Source organism: Pogoniulus pusillus, chromosome 6, assembly GCF_015220805.1.
Source record: "Pogoniulus pusillus isolate bPogPus1 chromosome 6, bPogPus1.pri, whole genome shotgun sequence".
Classification (NCBI taxonomy): domain Eukaryota; kingdom Metazoa; phylum Chordata; class Aves; order Piciformes; family Lybiidae; genus Pogoniulus; species Pogoniulus pusillus.
In genome coordinates, this window is record NC_087269.1 from 27070395 (window position 1) to 27093021 (window position 22627).

General features: G+C 43.7%; 1 long non-coding RNA gene across 1 annotated transcript; it reads right to left on the reverse strand.

Annotated features, from left to right (window-relative positions):
• Positions 1-7631: 7631 nt before the first annotated feature.
• LOC135176510 (uncharacterized) lies at positions 7632-22123 on the reverse strand. The gene is made up of 2 exons (XR_010302684.1): positions 21967-22123; positions 7632-7812 (listed from the first exon to the last, which is right to left on the reverse strand). It is a non-coding gene; the product is annotated as an uncharacterized LOC135176510 (long non-coding RNA).
• Positions 22124-22627: the final 504 nt, after the last annotated feature.

Sequence of the window (22627 nt, forward strand, 5' to 3'; positions counted from 1 at the left end):
GCAAAGGACTATACACAGGTCCCTATTCATACCTATTGCTGAACCTCATGTTATTTTTGAAGCTCAGAAAGTAAGCATTTATATCTGAATTCATAATTTAGACATAACACTTAGTAGGAAAAATCTCTTTCCTGAATGAGTGGGCAGGGATTGGAACAGGCTGCTCAAGGAGGTGGTGGAGTGACCATCCCTGGAAGTGTTGACATGGCAATTGGAAACATGGTTTAATGGCCATGGTGCTGGACTTCTTGATCTTAGAGGTACTACCTACTGTTCTAGTTTGAGCCTAGTGGGGATATTTTGGTGAGAAGAATTAGATGCTAGCTGTGAAAAGGAAACAATGGTGATTGCTACTGAACTCATAAGCTTGCTGAGATGGATAAAAACAAGAACATAAATATAGATAATAGAGGTAGTCTCTGTCTCTTGGGGCTGCATGATCTTCTCTGTAACCTAACCTGCTGTCTGTGTGACTAATCTTTCTGCTTCCTAACCCCCCTGGCTGACCCTCCAAGCTACCTAGAGCATAAGACAAAGTCTGGAGTAAGGTAAAGGAGTGGGAGGAAGGTGGAAGGGCAGTTGGGAGCCCCTCATGGGGACTCTGGTTTCTGGGAGGGCTGTTGTACTTCTGTATGACTTTTTCACTTGCCTATTTCTGTATATATTGTAAATATCTGCTAGTATATAGTGCTAAACTGCAAATATAAAGCTTCATTCAATTCCCAGATTGAGTGAGCCTCATCTTGGTGATTTTCCAAAGTGTGGTGGGGGCAGGTAACACCCAAACCATCACACCTACTTAGACAGAGACCATGGAGTGACCATTAAGCTCCAGATGTATTTGTTTCCATCCACTGACTCTAAGGGCATTGCGGATTATCAATTCATGCATAAATATTTAGACATAAATAACAAGGATCAGTAAAACAATTCTTTAGGGTGATTCAGCTCTAAGTAAACTGTATTTCAGCAAATCTATGCAGTGAGGGGAGAAAAATGTCTGCAGGTTTTACATAAATTTCTGCAAGGAGATAAGGACCACAGTGAGATAAGTAACACAGCAACCGACTATATCTTCTACTTCTCCACACTCCAAAGGAGGATTGTTTCTCAAACATAAGTTACCACTGTGACAAAATGCCTCTTGAGTAAGAGCTCTTCCATCACAGACATGCAATACAATCCACAATATATCTTACAAATCATCTCTGAGGTGGATCTCTGGCCCTGGAGAAGGCTTTAGAGAGATCTAACAGCAGCATTCCAGTACATGAAGGGGGCCTACAACAAGGCTGAAGAGGGACTGTTTACAAAGGCCTGGAGGAGGGACAAAGGTTTGAAGTTACAGAAGAGAAGGTTTAGATTGGATGTTAGCAACAAGTCCTTTACCATGAAGATTCTGGAACATCAGAACAGGTTGCCCAGGGAAGTAGTTTTGGCCCCAGTCGTGAAGATATTCCAGGTCAGGTTTAACAAGGCTCTGAGCAACCTGATCTGGTTGATGATGTCCCTGCTCACTGTAGGGGGTTTGGACTTAGATGACCTTTGGTGGCCATTCCAACCCAAACGATTCTATGACTATAGGACATCCTAAAGGCAGACCCTCAAAATACTCTGGGTTACTAAAAAAAATCAAGCAACTGCAAAATTAGATGGAAGGTTTTTCAATATTTTCAGGAATTATATCTAGTTGTAGTCTACTTGGGCAAAATAATTACATACAAAGCTGAATTTAGTTACAAGTATGGCAGCTGAGTTTCGTAGAACCTCCTGTGTACTCAGCACCGGTCAGGCCACACCTTGACTGCTGTGCCCAGTTCTGGGCCCCTCAATTTAAGAAAAATGTTGAGGTGCTTGAACATGTCCAGAGAAGGGCAACAAAGCTGGTGAGGGGGCTGGAGCACAATCCTGTGAGGAGAGGCTGAGGGAGCTGGGAGTGAGCAGCCTGCAGAAGAGAAGGCTCAGCGGAGACCTTAGTGCTCCCTACACCTACCTGAAATGTGGCTGTAGCCAGGTGGGGTTGGTCTCCTCTGCCAGGCAACCAGTGACAGAACAAGGGGACACAGCCTCAAGCTGCACCAGGGCAGGTTTAGGCTGGATGTTAGGAAGAAGTTCTTGCCAGAAAGAGTGATTTGCATTGGAATGGGCTGCTCAAGGTGGTGGTGGAGTCACCATCCCTGAAGGTGTTTAAAAAGAGGCTGGATGAGGCATTTAGTGCTATGGTTTAGTTAACTAGAAGGTGTTAGGTGGTGAGTTGGACTTGATGACCTTGAAGTCATTAATGTTGTGATTAATGCTGTGATTCTGTGATGTGGACCATGTACTTCCTGGTGTAATGTCACTAATTCTATGTCACAAACTTACTTTAAAATATGCAATTTTTTGTGTTCAAAGTGAGTTCAGTTCATGTACATGCTGATACAAAAGCATAGACTTATTCTCTGAGCCCAGCTATAGGCCAACACTCACACTACTGCAAAATGACCTATCCAACTAAAAGAGCTGTCAGTGTTTTGATCATTTGAAGAGAAGGGACAACAGGAAGCTTTGTGTAATGGAGAATCTACTCCAACATTTAGCAGCATGCAACTTTCCTAAATTCAAGAAGATATTTCAAAGGTTCTAAAATTAGAAAGCAAAATGACAGCAAAAATTCCATGGCTATGGGACGATTGTTCACCATAAAATGTTAAAAATACTCCTCTAAATTTAGAAGCTAAATCAGAAGCTAAACATTTATCATCAGTCAAATACCTGTAGATGCTCTCCAACTAAACTCATTTTCTTGGAGGAGTGAAGGGGAAAAAAAGAACAAACAGAAGACTTGAGGTTAATGTGGTATTTAAAACAAGAAATAGAAATTCATGCTTCTACTTGCACTCTCTAAATTATTTTACATCTTGCAATACATCCTGGCTCTGGGTCTCCATTTCTGACATTACCCCTATGATTTAACACTTCAAAATTGATCTTGGGAAGTCCGTCAACAAGGGAGGGGAAAAAAACCCAACAAACTGAATGTCATTGATCACTGATTAAACCTGAAAACACGAGGTTCCTTCAACACACACAAATGGAACTCAGGTGCCACAGCAAAAAGCAGCAAGACTTGCAAATAAAGCCTTGCTTCACTAGCTGTGTGAATCAGGCATATTAGGCAGATACACTGTGACACAGATCTTAGACTTAATGCGTTTGCATATGCATCAGTGACAGTAATATTGTATACTCCTCTGTTTCAGACAAAGCCAGCCTCACTGTCCTTAATCTCCAATTATACTGCTGTCCTCTCCCTCATTCTATAAAGGAAAAAGAAGAAGGAAAAATGGACTAGATAATTAGAGATTTCAAGAACTTTTTCATTGAATCTTGAAAGTTAGAACTTGGAAGACAGGACAACTAATGCTTGCAGTGATGCAGAGTGTAGCAACAGCCCTCCCACACTCAAGAACAGAAGTAGTCCTCAAGTGCCCCCGTATCCCAAGGAGAACCTCACTGAAGGCAATGTCCCTGCCCATGGCAGGGGGGTTGGAACTAGATGATCCCGTGGTCCCTTCTAACCTCGACTGATTCTATGAATGTCCCTCCTCACTACAGTCATGATTTCAGGGGTGGAAACTCAATGTCAAACAAATGGAATTGTAGATGTACCATCTACTCTCTGTCTGAAGTGGTGCTCTACTCAGAAGCCTTAAATAAGCACTGCAACTAATCTGTTGGCAACAATAATTACTTGGGGTTTGTCCATGGAGAGAATCAGTGTTCATGGAGGGTCACTTCATCTTTTCTTTCCACTCAGTCTCTTATAAGATGGGCACATCCTTCATATGCAGTGGATGGATGTGTTCCACATACCAGCTTGTATTCTCTAAGCGTACAGGAGCTGTGTGGCTCTCAAGATCTACCTGAAGGGCAACCTAAGAGTAGCATTCTTTCAGACTATAAGAGCAGCATTAAATAATTTATTTCACAGAATGGTAGAGGTTAGAAGGCATCTCTGGAGACTGAGTCCAACATCTCTGCCAAGACAGGTTCACTTAGAGAAGGTCACACAGGAACATGTCCAAGCAGGTTTGGAATGTCTCCAGAGATAAAGACTCCACTACCTCTCTGGGCAGCAGAGCCCACAACCCTCAGAATGCTATAAAAGAAGCTCTGGCAACTGAACAAGAAACAAAAGGCACCAGACCCACCAAGCAATCAGCACAGCCATTAACTTTCAGTTCAACAACAAGAAGAAACTAAAAGACACTCCACCCTCTCAGTATTCCTCACCACAGAACCAAGTCACTAGAAAAGCTACGTTTCCTAACTAGTTATTCAAAAACTGTGAGAAATTTCCTCCTGACTCCCTTCAAAAGCCTTCACAATTTATATCTGCAGGGCTGACAGGCTGGGTTAGGCTCTCTGATCATTACCTAATGAGATCAATGGGTCTGAAATCATTCAGACCCAAAAAACACTGCAACTTATCAGCCAGCAGAGTTTCTTCTCCTCAGCTTGCCTCTGCACAAAAACCAAGGGGCCCTCTAGCAAACGTGAGCACATCTACCATTGAACCAACCAGGTTGGAAGAGACCTCCAACATCATCCAGTCCAATTTAGCACCCAGCCCTGGCCAATCAACTAGATCATGGCACAAAGTGCCTCATCCAGGCTTTTCGTGAACACCTCCAGGGATGGCGACTCCACCACCTCCCTGGGCAGCCCATTCCAATGCCAATCACTCTCTGGCAACAACTTCCTCCTAACATCCAGCCTAGACCTCCTCCAGCACAACATGAGACTGTGTCCCCTTCTTCTGTTGCTGCTTGCCTGGCAGAAGAGACCAACCCCACCTGGCTACAGCCTCCCTTCAGTTGCAGACAGCAATGAGGTCAGCCCTGAGCCTTCTCTTCTCCAGGCTGCACACCCCCAGCTCCCTCAGCCTCTCCCCACAGGGCTGTGCTCCAGACCTCTCACCAGCTTCGTCACCCTTCTCTGGACACATTCCAATATCTCAACATCTCTCCAAAGCAGTAAACAGGAACTTGTGCTTTCCAAACCCTTTGTCTTTCCGTAGCCAAACATGTTAACTAAAGGTAACTGTAATTTGAGAGTTATTTCCCTTGTGGCAGAACCCAGCATAATTCCATTTCCTTCACTGCTTTTCTTTCTGTGCTTCTGTGGAAAACATCTACCCAAACAACTAGGAGCCTTTCCATGCACCTACAAGCAGTCTAACATCTACTGTCTGAATTACTCCAACCACTTGTGCATGAGAGGAAGGACAGAGTGGGAACCAGAGGGGAACCACTCAAGGAACGTGAGGTGAAAGTGCAGAGACCTATTGCATGCAACCCCATGGCCACACACATCAGGCCCATGGAGTAAAAAAAGGCATTGTGAACCTGAAGCTTGTTCTACCAAGTCTGGATCATAACAATGTACATAGTACCTGTGAGACAGTACGTGTACCTCTTTGTAAGCTGGAGACACAAGGCAGCATGCAGAAAGAAGGTGCTCTCTCAAAACCCCTGAAGCAATTTACTCCCTTTTCAAATCAACTGCTTTGAGTCACAGCTACCATTAAGTTAAGACAACTACATGCCACCCGTTGCAGAAGTTACATCCTGCCTCTCTAAGTATCTCTTGCCTGCAGCCAAGGCAGGCTGGTGCTGCTGAAAGCCTTTGGCAACCTGGCACAATCCGAGTGGAACTGAAATAGAGCTCTGATGGTGCACGCAAAGGAGGGCAAGATTTCCTTCTGCCTTACCTCCAGTACTGTGTTCAGTTTTGGGCCCCTCACTACAAGTAAGACATTGATGTGCTGAAGCATGTCCAGAGAATGGCAGCAAAGCTGGTGAAGGGTCCAGAGAACAAGTCTGGTGAGGAGCAGCTGAGGGAACTGGGTTGTTATTCTGCAGAAGAGGAAGCTGAGGGCAGACCTCACTGCTCTCTGCAACTCCCAGAAAGGAGGCTGGACTGTGAGGGGGTTGGTCTCTTCTGCCTAGTATCAGGTGACAGAATGAGAGGAGATGGCCTGAAGTTGTGCCAGGGGAGGTTCAGGTTGGAGATTAGGAAAAATTTCTTTCCTGCAAGAGTGGTCAGGCACTGGAACAGACTTTGTAGGGAGGTGATGGAGTCACTGAGAAATGTGTGGACATGACACTTTGGGGTGTGATTTAATGGCCATAGTAGGCCTAGAGTGACTGTTGGACTTGATAACCTCAGAGGTCTATTTCAGCTGAAACAATCCCATGATTCACAGACTCACAGGATATATTTGGTTGAAAGAGGCCTCAAAGACTATCAAGTCCAACCCTTGACCCAGCACTCAAGGATCAACATTAATCAATGTCCCCAAGCACCAGGTCCACACACTGCCTGAACACCTCTAGGTATGGTGACTCCATCACTGCCCTGTGCAGACTATTTCAACATTTGAGAACCTTTTCAGTGAAGAAATATTTCCTAACATCCAGCCTAAACCAGATCACAGAAGGATCCAGATTGGCAAAGCCCCTCAGGATCACAAAATGCAACCTATAACCCTACTCTACAAGATTCACCTTAAACCATAATCCTAAGCACCCCATCCAAACAACCTTTAAACACAATCAGTGTGGGTGACTCAACCACCTCTCTGGGCAGCTCATTCCAGTGCCTGACCACTCTCTCCATGAAAAACATTTTCCTAATATCCAATCTAAACCTCCCCCAGTGCAGTTTGTAAGCATTTCCACTGGGCTTATTGCTTGCAATCAAGAAGAGACTGGCTCTCTCCTCATTCTAGCCTCCTTTCAGGCAGTTGTGAAGAGCAACAAGACTTCCTCTCATAGCCCCTATACTCCAGGACTTTCACACACCTCACTGCCATTCTCTGGACGCTTTCCAGCACCTCAATACCATTCTGTGCTAGTTTGAAGCAGGGTAGAATGTTTTGGTGAGAAGAACTAGATCATAGGCTGTGAAAGGAAAACAATGATGATGTCTGCTCCCCTCAGAGTCTTGCTGAAGAAGAATGGGAAAACATTAGATAACACTCTTGCCATTTTGTCACACTCTGCTTTGGGCTTCTGACTGAGCTGCAGCTCCCTAACCTCACCTTCCACCACCTCTGCTTCTTAACCTATTGGCTGAACCTCTATTCTTCTTTAGGACTGGGGTAAGGTTGAGAGGGGCAGGGGGAAGGTGCAGGGGTGGCTGAGAGCCCCTCCTGGGGACTCAGGTTTCTGGGAGGGGAGTTGTGTTTCTGTATTACCCTTTACTTTGTCTATTTCTGTATATAACTGTATATACTGTAAATATCTGCTTGTATATTGTGCCAGCTGTAAATAAATAGCTTCATTCATATTCCCAGAGCCAGCTGAGACTAGTCTGGGGGATTTGTAAAGTGTGGGGGGGTGGGGAACACCCAAACCATCACACATTCCTAGACCATTCTCCTGACCAGCTGCATGAGAACCTGTAGAATCACGTTCTCATATGACCAATCACATCAAAAGAATCCAAGTGCAGCAGAAAGGGCAACTTGGAGAAGACTCAGAGATGTAAAACAACAGGCAAATACCCTGCTTACTGACGACTGCATTGGAGCAGTGCACAGCACTGCTCCAACAACTCCATAAATCAGCGAACAAACGCACAACACACTTGACAAAATTTTATCTTGCGTTGAACCAGCTCCAGTTCAGCAAAGCATTAATTTTGTTTATCTGTCTGGAATGCTGAAAATGAACTCTGTATTTCAACATAATTGCAGTTGCAGTCTTCATGAGGTCCTTTCATATAGCTGAGGTTTATGCTCCCACATTAAGTTGTCATAAAATACTGAAATGTAAGAAGAAATGGACTTGTCTCCTTGCCTTAAGTTGACTTAGACCGAGCACTTTGGTCCCTAAGCCACCTCCCCACTGCTACATTTAATGAGAATACTTAGTTTCAATATTACTTTACAGCACATTCACTCTGACATATCTTCAATTCACAAAGTACAAAATGTGATTATTCCATAATATGACATTGCCTATTAAAATCGAAAGAAATACAATTTAGTTTGAATTGTATTACTAATTTACATCTACATATAGCTTATTAACTGCCGCTGGCTTCTCAGTTGGGTAGGCAAGATAGGAAATGTTTTGATTTATGTAATAATTAGAGTAAGACCAGGGGTTATTTCCATGGTTGAAATGCATTTCTTCTCAAAAAAAAAAAAAGTGACTTTTCATGAAAAAATCCTGCAGATTTCATATTTCTCTCCTCAACATTGACAAACAATTTGGATTACAACTTAAAGTTCTTTAAAAACAATAAAAATAAACCTTTAACTGCCATCAAAATTCAGCTGGGTTTGTTACTCCTCATATTACTAAAACTCCAATGCAGAACAATATTATCACAGAACCACAGAATCAAACAGGTTGGAAGAGACCTCCAAGATCAGCCAGTCCAACCTAGCACCCAGCCCTGCCCAATCAACTAGACTACGGCACTAAGTGTCTCATCCAGGCTTTCCTTCAACACCTCCAGGGACTCCATCGCCCTCCTGGGCAGCCCATTCCAATGCCAATCACTCTCTCTGGCAACAATTTGCTCCTAACACCCAGCCTATACATCCCCTGGCACAACTTGAGACTGTGTCCCCTTGTTCTGTTGCTGGGTGCCTGGCAGAAGAGCCCAACCCCACCTGGCTACAGCCTCCCTCCAGGGAGTTGTAGACAGCAATGAGGTCAGCCCTGAGCCTCCTCTTCTGCAGGCTAAACACCACCAGCTCCCTCAGCCTCTCCTCACAAGCTTGTGTTCCAGGCCTCTCACCAGCTTTTGTTGCCCTTCTCTGGGCATGTTCCAGTATCTCAACATCTCTCTTGAATTGAGGAGCCCAGAACTGGACACAGTACTCAAGGTGTGCCCTGACCAGTGTTGAGTACAAGGGAAAAATAACCTCCCTTGTCCTAATGATTTTTGAGAAGAAAACCACAACATATCTCTGCTTAGAGTTACTGGACTCATTCTTAAGTCTGGACTTAAAAGGGTATTTTCAAACAATGAGGAAAATGGAGTGTGTCCTTCCACCATATCCTGGGCTGCATCACAAGAAGTGTGACCAGCAGGACAAGGAAGGTGATTCTCCTCTATTCTGTTCTCCTGACACCCCACCTGGAGTACTGTGTCCAGTTGCGGTGCCTGCAACACAAGTAGGACATGGAGCTGCTGGATGGAATCCAGGGGAGGCTGTGCTAGTTTGAAGCTAGCTAGAATGTTTTGGTGAGAAGGATTAGATCACAGGCTGTGAAAGAGAAACAATAGTGATGTCTGCTGCGCTTATAGGCTTACTGAAATGTGTAAGAACAAGAGTATAAACATAGATACGTCATTCGGGCACAGCCTGGGCTCTGGGCTGCATTTCTCTCTAATCTCACCCTCTGTCTCTCCAATTAATCCACTTTGCTTTCTAACCCCCCTGGCTGACCATCCAGTCTTCCTTGGGGCACAAGACAACATCTAGGGTGGGGTGGGAGAAGGTGGAAAGGTGGTTGGGAGCCCTTCCTGGGGACTAAGGTTTCTGGGAGGGCTGCTGTGTTTCTGTATTACCCTTTACCTTGTATATTTTTTAAACACCTGCTTGTATATTGTGCTAAGCACAACAGAGCAGCTTTCCACTACTCTGGAAGGGTTCTACTGGAGAGCTGTGAAGGTATTTTGGCAAGGACTTGCAGTGACAGGACAAGAGGAAATGAACTGAAGCTTGAGGAGGCAAGATTTAGACTGGAGAGGAGGAAGAAATTCTTTACAGCAAGGGTGGTGAGACTGGAACAGGTTGCTCAGAGAAGTCATGGATGTCCCCTTCCTGTTAAAGGCCAGGTTGGACGAGGCTTTGAGCAATCTGGTCTAACAGGAGAAGGCTTGGAACCCTTAAAGAGTCCTTTAAGGTCCCTTCCAACCTAAGCCATTCTATGAATCTATGAAAATGTTTCTTTTCCACAAATGGTTTGGATTGGTTTGTTGCATGATTGAAAAACAGTATTTGGCTCTGTAATTGAGGTCTTTTGCTCAGATTCTCCACAGGAAATAATTTACAGCAAGACTCAAAAATTCATGGTATTAAAACTGGTAATTTGAGAAAGCACTGAACATAGTAACAGAATTAAAGGTTACTTTTCCTGGATCAGTAGAGATTTATTCAATAACTGACCTTTCATCTTTGTGTTTGTGAAGGGAAGAAAACTACCCAGATTATTAAAGACAAAACTCCTGTTCAAGCTTTTAGTGAAGCCTTGCATAAATCAGCACAAGGCAGCTGGTTTCATTTCCTCCTCATTAAGACCTTATCTCAGGATACTTGGCATATACACTACATGTGCTGCTAGATCACACACACTGCTATGTTCTCAACATCTCCATGGAAGTACAAGAACCAAACAAAGAAAAAGTTTAGAGTGTTCCCAAGTATAAGAACCAAAGAAAAAGTTTAGAGTGTTCCCAAGTATAAGAACCAAACAAGTAAGAGTTCAGATCAGAGTAATAATTTTCTTATTTCAGGAGCTATCCAACATGAAGATGAAAAAGGAAAAGCCTTTTTGGCTTGCTGTGTCAGAATGTCACTGCAATTACCTAATGCCTACTGGTTCATGCCAAATGTTCCCCTGTGAGGAGCCTTACATCTTCTTACACTTCACTGATGCTTATTCTGGATCATTAAACCAGTAACCTCATACAGAAGCTCTCCTGCACTCAGTGAGCGAGAGTGAGTGCTCTAAACAGGCCATGACTACAGTCTTTCACCCATCCGTCCTTTTCTTTACTGTTGTCCAACCCTCTGGCTCCCTGCAGCCTCCTTCATTTACAATTCTGACACTGAATGCATCTGTTATTACTTCTGACACAATTCCAAGGTATTTTCTGTTCTGTCAGAGGTAATATAATTGACCAGAAGTGATGTCAGAAGAATACAACATGACTTCCTAACAGAACACTGAGATATCCAGAGATTTTAAACCCTTCTTGAGCTATTTCAGTAGACACAAAAAAAACTGTGAGAACATAGTCAGCTCATCTCTATCAAAATTTCTCTTTTCTTTGGAACAATTCACAATTTGATCAATCTCAGCAAGAAGGTTATCAAGCCAACCAGTTCTGCACAGAACCGCTTATGCTAGTTTGAGCCTAGGTTGGCTATTTCTACTTCATTCATAGGCTTACTGAGATGTATAAAAACAAGAACACAAACATATATAAGAGAGTTGCTCTGGGGCTGCAAGAACTTCTCTCTCTAACCCAACTTGCTATCTGACTGCCTAGTTAGAAGAGAATACTGAGAGGTTTAGTTACATTTTTATATGGAAATTATCTTTTTTAAATGTAAGTAGATTAACATCCCATCTATATAGCCCTTGTATGCTAGTTTAAGCCTAGCTGGGATATCTTGGTGTGCTAGTTTGAAGCTAGTTAGAATGTTTTGATGAGAAGGATTAGATCACAGGCTGTGAAAGAGAAACAATGGTGATGTCTACTTCACTCATAGGCTTGCTGAAATGTATAAGAACAAGAGTATAAACATAGATAAGGTATTCACACTCTGGGCACTGCCTGAGCTCTGGGCATTTTCTCTCTAACCTCACTCTCCTTCTCTCTGATTAATCCACTTTGCTTCCTAGCCCCTCTGACTAACCCTCCGTTCTTCCTTGGGGCACAAGGCAATGTCTGGGGTAAGGTAGAGGGGTGGGACAAGGTGGAAGGGTGGTTGGGAGCCCCTCTTGGGGACTCTGGTTTCTGAGAGGGCTGTTGTGTGTCTGTACTACCTTTTACCTTGTATATTTCTGTATATAACCTCATATATTGTAAATATCTGCTTGTATGTTTTACTAAGCTGTAAATATAAGCTTCATTCAAATTTCCAGAGCCAGGTGAGTCTAGTCTGGGTGATTTCCAAAGCATGGAGGGGCGGGTAACACCCAAACCATCACACTTGTTGAGAAGAATTAGACAATAGGCTGTGAAAAGGAAACAATGGTGATGTCTACTGCACTCATAAGCTTGCTGAGGTGGATAAAAACAAGAACACAAACACAGATAACAGAGTTGCTCTCTCTGGCTTTGGCTGCCTCCCTTCTCTTGCTAACCTACTGCCTGTAACTAATCCTTCTACTTCCTAACCCTCCTGGCTGATTCTCCAAACTCACCTTGAACGTAAAGTCTGGGTAGAGGTAGAGGGGTGGAAAGGAAGTGAAAGGGTAGTTGGGAGCACATCCTGGAGACTCTGGCATCTGGGAGGGCTGTTGGATTTCTGTATTACTTTTTAACTTGTCTATTTCTGTATAGATTGTCAATACCTGCTTGTATATAGTGCTAAGCTGTAAATATACAGCTTCATATTAATTTCCAGGTTGGCTGAGTCTAGTCTGGGTGAGTTTTCTTAAGTGTAGAGGGGGGGCAGGTAACACCCAAACCATCACATTTCTTTTCTAAGTTGTTCTGTAATCAAGCTTTATCAAACAGGAGTATAGATTTGAACTGCTGAAGCTCCTGATCATAATTATAATTCTCTCCCAAGAGGCCAAAAGATGTAAGACTCTCTAAAATGGGCTTAAAAATGATAATGACATTACACCATCAGATATCACAGTTGGTATGCCATACATGTATGGATCTCAGTTACAAGATCACCCCTGGAATTCACATTTTCTGTATTATCTTTCCATACAATCCTGTGATATATAATCTCCCTACCTGGATGGAAAAAAAATGTAGATGCCACTTTTGCAGGATAAATCTAAAATGTCTGTCAAATGTAAACAAATAATATCACAGCCCAGTTTTTTTCTTTTATGTAACATTCTTGTTCAGAAGTGTTTCTTCTATCTTGAAAATATTCACAGCATTTGTATTTGATGAACATTTGACTTGCCTTCATTATTCCTATGCTTCATAGAATCATAGAATCAACCAGGTTGAAAGAGACCTCCAAGATCATCCAGTCCAACCGAGCACCCAGCCCTGGCCAATCAGCTAGACCATGTCACTGAGTGCCTCATCCAGGCTTTCCTTAAACACCTCCAGGGACAGTGACTCCACCACCTCCTTGAGGAGCGCATTCCAATGCCAATCACTCTTTTTGGGAAGCACTTCCTCCTAACATCCAGCCTAGACCTGCCCTGGCACAACTTGAGACTGTGTCCCCTTGTTCTGTCGCTGGGTGCCTGGGAGAAAAGACCAACCCCACCTGGCTACAGCCTCCCTTCAGTTCAGTTCTTTTTGACATTTTTATCTTCACATTTCATACATATGCAATCATCAGTTCCTTCAAGAAAGCATGCTATCCCCCACTAGGATAAAGAAAGAGGTTCACTATTCCCTGAAAACTGCAGACAGATTTTTCTCATAAAATGATGTCCTTTTGCATTTAGCTCACTATAAATCACTTCCTCAGCAGACAACCTCAGCTGACAGCAAACATCTTCATCCCTATGTGAGTCCTGATACAATGGCAATGAAAAGGGGCACTTAGTGCCATGGTCTCATTGACTGGACAGGGCTGGGTGATAGGGTGGACTGGATGAGCTTGGAGGTCTCATCCAACCTGGCTGTTTCTATGAACTGAGAAGCTGAATCAGTCTGCAGTGGAAGTGGCTTTCCTGAGAACAACAGCAATCAAAACTGCTGATCTCAAGAAGCCAAATGTGGCACAGACAACCAGAAACAAGATCCTATGCTGTTGGTGGCAGAAATGCACATGTGGGCTAATTTCTGATGTTCAATTTAATGTGCATTTTTTATGTCCTTGTATCTTGGTACATAAACAGAGACAAGACCGAGTACTTCACAGCAGAACAGGTTGTCCACTGCTGGGAAGATGTGCTCTCTGAGGTCAGAAGACCACAGGGTAAAAGTGGATGATGTAAAATGGAAAGACTTGTTTTGTTTAGGTATCAGAGTCACTTTTGTCATTACTTTCCTGTGGAAATGCGAGGTCCAAAGACAGCACAGCAGGGGAGGGCTCTGTTTGGCCAGACCTGTCTCACTACAGAGTTCTGTGACAAGCTGGTTGGGTTTGTTTTTTTGGTTTTTTTTTTTTGGTTTTTTGGTTTGTTTTTTTTTTTTGTTTTTTTTTTTTTTTTTTTTTTTTTGGTCTTTTTTTCTTTTTTTGTGAGAAGAAGCTCCTGACAGTGCTGCTGTCAGACTTAGGCCTGGGTCTGAAAGTCATGCAGACACAGAATCAAGAGAGAACTTCATGAACATGTTGAAGTATATCTCAGAATCATAGAATCAACCAGGTTGGAAGAGACCTCCAAGATCATCCAGTCCAACCTAGCACCCTGCCCTATCCAATCAACTAGACCATGGCACTAAGTGCCTCATCCAGGCTTTTCTTGAAGACCTCCAGGGACGGTGCCTCCACCACCTCCCTGGGCAGCCCATTCCAATGGGAAATCACTCTCTCTGTGAAGAACTTCTTCCTAATATCCAGCCTATACCTACCCTGGCACAACTTGAGACTGTGTCCCCTTGTTCTATTGCTGGTTGCCTGGGAGAAGAGGCCACCCCCCACCTGGCTACAATGCCCCTTCAGGTAGTTGTAGACAGTAATAAGATCACCCCTGAGCCTCATCTTCTCCAGGCTAAACAGGCCCAGCTCCCTCAACCTCTCCTCATAGGGATATACCAGCCAGAACTTAACATACTGTTTGCAAGGACTTCTTCAGTTTGACTTTCCAAATACAACCCAGCCATTAATGTAACATTACTCATGCAAGAACAGAAAGCTTTGACTTAATTATCAGTATCAAGAGAAAATATCTGTCCCAATCTTCAAGGAAACCAAAAATAAATAAGCAGACATGGTCTCAAGTTGTGCTGGGAGAGGTCTAGACTGGATTTTAGGAGGAAGTTGTTGGCAGAGAGAGTGACTGGCATTGGAATGGGCTGCCCAGGGAGGTGGTGGAGGCACCGTCCCTAGACACGTTCAAGAAAAGCCTGAATGAGGCACTTAGTGCCATGGCCCTGTTGATCGGACAAGGTCAAGTGCTAGGTTGGACTGGATGATGTTGGAGGACTCTTCCAACCTGGTTGATTCTATGATTCTAAATTAATGTGCAAAGATGACAGCATTTCCTTTTCTTGTTCTAGTTGCTGTTTTTTGCACCTATTTCTTAAAGTGCTAAATATTTGTCACAAATCTCTTTCCTCACTGTGGACTTGTATACCACTGGTTCTGACACTCGAGCACAACACAAGGAAACTTCCAAACCCAAGAAAACAGCTTTTTTCTGTCTGCTCAAGCAAACAAAAAACCCTATCATCACGGCTGTGTTCAACAGTAAATGCATACTCTGGGTGAGTTCCATACAATACAGCTACCCCCAAAGGAATATTTTTATTAGAAAATAATTGCTATGAAAACAAATCACAGTTCAGCAGGCAGAAAATGTAAAATCAAAGCAATGTTATAAAGGACCCTTTTCTCTTGTTTGTCTCCTAGATTCACAACATAAAATAACATTTGTAGCTTTAAAGAACTGTGCAGGTGAAAGAATTTACTGTGATTACTTTTACACTGAAGCTCTCTTCTTCACAATTTAGTAGCAAGTAGCTTTTAAACACTTATTTTCTCCATAATGCAGGACAGCTTACATAGAGAAATTTCAATTCTCTGTGCCCAGTAAGATCATGGAGCAGATCCTCCTGGAGGCACTACTGAGACAGAAGAATAGTGAAGAGGTGATTTGGTACAGCCATCATGGCTTCAGCAAGGGCAAATCCTGCCTGACAAACCTGGTGTCCTTCTATGAATAGGTCACAATATTAACAGATGAGAGGTGAGCAATTGATGTAATTTACCTGGACCTGAGCAAGGCCTTTGACACTGTCCTGCACCACATCCTGGTCTCCAAGCTGGTGACACATGGGTTTGATGGGTGGAGCACTGGATGGATAAAGAACTGGCTTGATGACTGCACCCAAAGAGTGGCTGTCAATAGGTCCATGGCCAAGTGCAGGCCAGTGACAAGCAGAGTCCCTCAGGGATCAGTCCTGGGACCAGTCTTGTTCAGCATCTTTGTCAGTGACATGAGTGCATTGAGTGCAGCCTCAGCAAGTTTGCTGATGACACCAAGCTGTGTGGTGCAGCAGCCAGGCTGGAGGGCAGGGATCCATCCAGAGGGACCTGGACAGGCTGCAGAGGTGGGCACAAGCCTACCTCCTGAGAGTCAACAAGACCAAGTGCAAGGTCCTGCAGCTGGGTGGAGGCAATGCCAAGCACAGATCCAGGCTGGGCAGTGAGTGGCTGGAGAGCAGCCCTGAGGAGAGAGACTTGGGGGTGCTGCTGGACAAGAAGCTCACCATGAGCCAGCAGCATGCACTTGCAGCCCAGAAAGCCAATAAGATGCTGGGCTGCATCAGAAGAAGTGTAGCCAACAGGTCAAGAGAGGTGATTCCAGGCAACCAGCAACAGAACAAGGGGACACAGTCTCAAGTTGTGCCAGGGTAGGTATAGGCTGGATGTTAGGAGGAAGTTTTTCACAGAGAGAGTGATTTCCCATTGGAATGGGCTGCCCAGGGAGGTGGTGGAGGCACCGTCCCTGGAGGTCTTCAAGAAAAGCCTGGCTGAGGCACTTAGTGCCATGGTCTGGTTGACTGGATAGTGCTGGGTGCTAGGTTGGACTGGATGCTCTTGGAGGTCTCTTCCAACCTGGTTGATTCTATGATTCTCCCCCTCTACTCCATTCTGGTGAGACTCCACCTGGAGTACTGCATCCAGTTCTGGAGCCCCTGGGACAAGAGGGATGTGGAGATTGTCTGGAGCCTGTTTAGTCTGGAGAAGAGGAGGTTCTGAGGTCACCTTCCTGTGGCCTTCCAGTATCTGAAGGGGGCCTACAAAAAAGCTGGGGAGGGACCTTTTAAGCTATCAAGGAGTGCCAGGACTAGGGGAAATGAAGCAAAGCTGGAGGTGGGAAGATTCAGCCTGGATATGAGGAGGAAGTTGTTCATCATGAGATTGGTGAGAGGCTGGAATGGGTTGCCCAGGGAGGTGGTTAAGGCCCCATGACTGGAGGTGTTTAAGGCCAGGCTCGATGAGGCTGCAGCCAGGCTGATCTAGGGTAGGGTGTCCCTGGGCATGGTAGGGGTGTTGGAACTATATGATCCTTGTGGTGCCTTCCAACCCTGACTGATTCTATGATTCAATGAAATGTCTAAAAACATCATTAAATACCCAATAGTGAGATAAGTCAGTTCTTACACCACTTCAATAAACAGAAACTCTTCAAACCAAAGAACACCTCAGACTTAACTGTTATGAAAAAGGAGTTGCAAGGTGCATCTTTGCAAGCAATCGTAACTCACATCATTGAAACAGAGATCTGCAACTCAGGCTCTGACTGGAACAGACACAAAATTTGGAATTCATAACATCATAGAATAATCTGGCTTGGAGGGAACCTTAAAGAGCATCCAGTTCCACACCCCCGACCATGGGCAAACACATCTTCCACTAGAACAGGTTTTTCAAGGTCCTGTCCAGCCTGGCCTTGACCACTTCCAGGGAGGGGGCATCCACAACTTCCCTGAGCAACCTGTTCCAGTGTCTCACCACCCTCACTGGAAAGAATTTCTTCCTATTCTGATTTTGGAAATGTCCAAAATCACAGGAGAAACACAGCAAGCACTAAATCAAGATTCAAGGAACCACTTTGAGATTTAGCCATGTTCAGAACACAAATCAGGTATAAGTTGATTATAGTACATTATCACATGCTGAAGCCAGATGATACTATGAATTCCAAATCTAAGTGCAAGGAACACTTGATGTCACCCTTTAACCCTGCCGTTCTATAACTGCTCATCTTGCAGCAATATATTTCAGCCTTGGGATCACAGTTTAATAGCAGTGAGTGGCCTCAGCTCTTCAACACTGATGTAACAGAACAGACTGCTGAACAGCAGCTTGCTCCACATAGCACTTCACTTTGTTGACATGTGTCAGGCAGCTGTGCTACTAACTGAGCAATGACCATTCCAAATAAAATCATATCTTGCTCCTCCTCATACTGATTTAATTTTCTCACCTCAGTTTCACCTCTGATGAAGCATAAGCTTTTGACTGAGCTGTTTGCAATTGATCTGATTAAATAACCAAACAAAAAACCTGCCAGCAAAGATCAGTTACAATTATTTCTGCTGTTCCTCATTCATTTGCTATGACAAATGTTTTTCACACATCACTGTTGCTACAGTGTAAGTTACAAAGACAAGTACAAAGTCCTGCACCTGGGTGGGGCATTCTCTGACATCAACTTGTGTGGGGAGGTGGAGAGCAGCCCTGAAGAAAAGGACTTGGGGGTGCTGGGGGGTGAAAAGCTGGACATGAGCCAGCCCCATGTGGTCACAGCCCAGTTCCAGCCATATCCAAGGCTGATCCCCAGCAGTGCAGACAACAGGTAGAGGGAGTGGATTCTGCCCCTCTGATGTGCTCTGTGGTGGAAATGAACCAAGGGCTGGAAGCCCTCTGCTGTGAGGCCAGCTGAGAGGGTTGAGGTTGCTCAGCCCACAGAAAAGAAGGATCCAGGAAGACCTTGTTGCAGCCTTTCAGTACTCAAAAGAGCCTACAGCAAAGCTGGGGAAGGACACTTTATCAGGCAGTGTAGTGACAGGGTGTGGGCTAGTGGTTTTAAGCTGAAAGAGAGTAGACTTATTTTATTTGTAAGGAAGAAATCATTCACTGTGAGAATGGCGAAGAACTAAAACATGTTGCCCAGAGAGGTTGTGGAAGTGTACAAGGACAGGCTATCCTTTCCTATGAGATGGAAGTTGAACTAGGTGATATTTAAGGTTCCTCCCAATACAAACCATTCCATGATTCTATACAAATCCCATGGTCATGTCCACAATCCTCATCTTTGGTATATAGCCACAACTGTGTCACTGGTCACTGGGGAATGCACTTCACTCAATAGGAGCTATCCTTGAAGCATTATTATTACTACAGATGTGACCAGTCACTCTATGCTTGCTCCAGTTTGCTCTACATTACTATGTCAAAACCAACCAAGTCCCCAAAAAACTAAACAGCACAAAGGCTTTCAGATATTTCATAAATCTAACTTGTAAACATTGAGCTATCTCCAGCTGTGCAGCTACAGGGCTGCTTTTCACAGAAAGCAAGCCCTGCTATAGCACCATATTTGCATTGCAGTGTAGATATGCAATGAGCATAACAAAACCAGCAGGCTTGGAACAGACACTGCTGTGTTCATTTATACTGCCTTGACACACTCTCTGAGATTTCTCAAGCTTTCAAACTATTCCAGTTGAAGATGACACACTGAAGAATCTTGCTCACCCGACCACCAATATTCCCTGTCCAGAGTCCCAGTGTAATGAAAACTGAAAACAATTTTGAAACAACTGTTTCTAAGTAACTCCACTGTGACTCTTAACAGTACATCCAACATTTCAAGTAGCCACAGTGCTACAGACAAAAGCTTGAATGACCTGCCTAACCCAACTGATCATATTCACTCATAGGCTCATGAAAAAAACCATCCTGATAGAATCATAGAATCAACCAGGTTTGAAGAGACCTCTAAGATCATCCAGTCCAATCTATCACCCAGCCTGAGACAATCAACTCGACCATGACACTAAGTGCCTCATCCAGGCTTTCCTTGAACACCTCAAGGCACAGTGACTCCATCACTTGCCTCCCTGGGCAGCCCATTCCAATGCCAATCACTCTCTCTGCCAACAACTTCCTCCTAACAGCCAGCCTAGACCTCCCCTGGCACAACTTGAGACTCTGTTCCTTTCTTCTGTTGCTGCTTGCCTGGCAGAAGAGACCAACCCCACCTGGCTACAACCTCCCTTCAGGTAGTTGTAGACAGCAATGAGGTCAGCCCTGAGCCTCCTCTTCTTCAGGCTGCACCCCCCACTCTCTCAGCCTCTCTTCACAGGGCTGTGTTCCAGGCCCCTCACCAGCTTCATTGCCCTTCTCTGGACACCTTCCAGTATCTCAACATCTCTCTTGAACTGAGGAAATAGTGTTTTCTGGAAAACACTGAGAAAACAGTGTTTCTGAGAAAATCTGAGTACCATAAAAGTACTTTGTTTTTTTGTAATCCCAGACAAGTAAGCAAGATGAATGCAAACATAACAAGGTAAACAGAACCAAAAAAAAAAAAGCCCTTTTTACAAGCTTATTCAGAGTCTGTAACTGTCTGCTTAAAACAATACCAAAAGAAGTCTGTCAGGTATTTTCCAAGTTACTAGGTGAGATTATTTTTTTCCCCTGGGGTGAACTCAGACTTTCAGAAACTGTGACTGGATGATAACCTTCACAACAGATGGGAGCTTGGGGAAACTGCAATAAATGTTGAGAAGCCATCAAAGCTTGGTATTAGTGCCTATTCACGGGATATTCTAGGGACTTAGAGATAGGCTTATGCAGGTTAAGAGTAGGAAGTTGCTCCTGAAAATGGCATTTTTACATCTTACAGTGTGTCCTTTCTCCTCAGCATTGCTTTCTTTGCTGGCATGGCTATATAATTCTCTCATATAGCAACATTTTGTTTCTGTTTTCAGCACAGAACTTAGGCAGTAGACTCAAAGGCTTGTTAACGTCAGTTGCTGGCACGTTATAGTACTTAGACCAACTCTACCTCTCAGATTCTGCAATAAGAAAAAGAAATATTGATTTTCGTTTTTTATTGACTTGCTTTCTCAAAAAAGCAAGGTAGTGTATTTTTTGGTGCCACTATTTACTTTCTACATCTTATGATTTTAAAGGTACACACAGGCCACACAAAATGCAGGATTGGAGACTAATTAAATACCAGACAGATTTCAAAGGAAATATGAATATTACTTAAAACTCCCAGTTTTGAGCATCATTCCCAATATGTTTCTTGCATCTAGCTTTGTATACTGCAGTAAAGACACCCTGAAGTGGTATGTTTGCAAGCCCTGAGCATCTCAAGTGACAGAAAACACTAAAAACACTATTATCAAAAGACCAGGAAACAAAGTAGTTCTATCATCAATTGTGTAGGCTAACTTTATTACCTCAACAGCTTACCTTATTTCAGGATATGAAATTAATCAAATGTCATTATGAGAAGTAGCTCATGGGAATGGCTAACACACAAATATGACTCTGAAAAGAAGCATTTTAGGTACTTCACTGAATATTACCTATCTTTAGCAAACCAAAAGTGGACAGATACTCAGTGGAAAAAAAATAAAGGTATGTGATGTTTTGGGTGTTACCTGCCCACACACACACACTTAAGAAAAATCACCCAGACTAGACTCAGACAAGCTGGAAATTAGAATGGAGCTTTCTATTTCCAGCTTAGCACAATACCCAAGCAGGTATTTACAATAGATACAGCTAGAGACAGAAATAGACAAGTCCAAAAGTAATAGAGAAACACAACAGCCCTCCCAGAAACCAGAGTCTCCAGGAGGGGCTCCCAATCACCCTTCCACTTCCACCCCTCTGCCTTACCCAGACTTTGTCTTACATTCAAGGTGAGTTTGGAGGATCGGCCAAGGAGGTTAGGAAGCAGAAGGATTAGTTAGACAGCAGGTTAGAGAGAGAAGTGCAGGTAGCCCAAAGCCAAAAAGCAAACTGTGTTTGTGTTCTTGTTTTTATCCATCTCAGCAAGCCTATGAGTGCAGCAGACATCACCAATGTTTCCTTTTCACAGCCTAAAATCTAATTCTTCTCACTAAAATATTCCAGCTAGGTTCAAACTAGGAGAAGGTACTACTATAAACTTGGTGATGCTGCCTTCCCTTTCAGGCTAAACTAATTTTGTGAGAAACATTAACAGAGATAAACCAATGCCTAGTATTTTTTTCAGCCAAGTATATGATCTTACCATCAAGTTTCAGTTTAAAATTATCCTTCCAAGATGTAACAACATATGCAAACCACTGCACAATTGGGACATGAATCAATTCACAAAGCCACATGATTTCTGCACTCACCATACTCTATCTGCTGACACTGTTATTCAACGCTCCTCATTAAGCAAGTGGAATTGCATTCCAAACTCAGAAAACTTTCTTGAAGGCATAAAGATGATGAAAGAATTGTGCTTCAGACATCAGATGACATGATAGAGGGAAGATAAGCCTGCAGCTTTTTTTTCCTGGAAAAAAAAATATACAAAGGAGAAATGGAAAACTTAGAGAAGAAAGTTCTGTATGGCCAAATAGCAGGAAAAGAAAAACATTTAAAGCAAATCACAGAATGGTCTAGGTTGGAAGGGACCTTAAGGATCATCCAGCTCCCCCCCCCCACCATAGGCAGAGACATCTCCCACTAGAGCAGGTTGCTCAAGGCCTCATCCAACCTGGCCTTAAACATCTCCTAGGGAGGAAGCACTTACAACCTCCCTGGGCAACCCGTTCCAGTGTCTCATCACCCTCACTGTAAAGAACTTCCTCCTAACATCTAGCCTAAATCTCTCCTCTGCCAGTTTAAACCCATTACCCCTCATCCTGTCATTACAAGACCTTGTCAATAGTCCCTTCCTTCCCAGCCTTCCTGTAGACCCCCTTCAGATACTGGAAGGCCACTATAAGGTCTCCTCGAATCCTTCTCTTCTCCAGGCTGAAGTGCCCCAACTCTTTCAGCCTGTCCTCA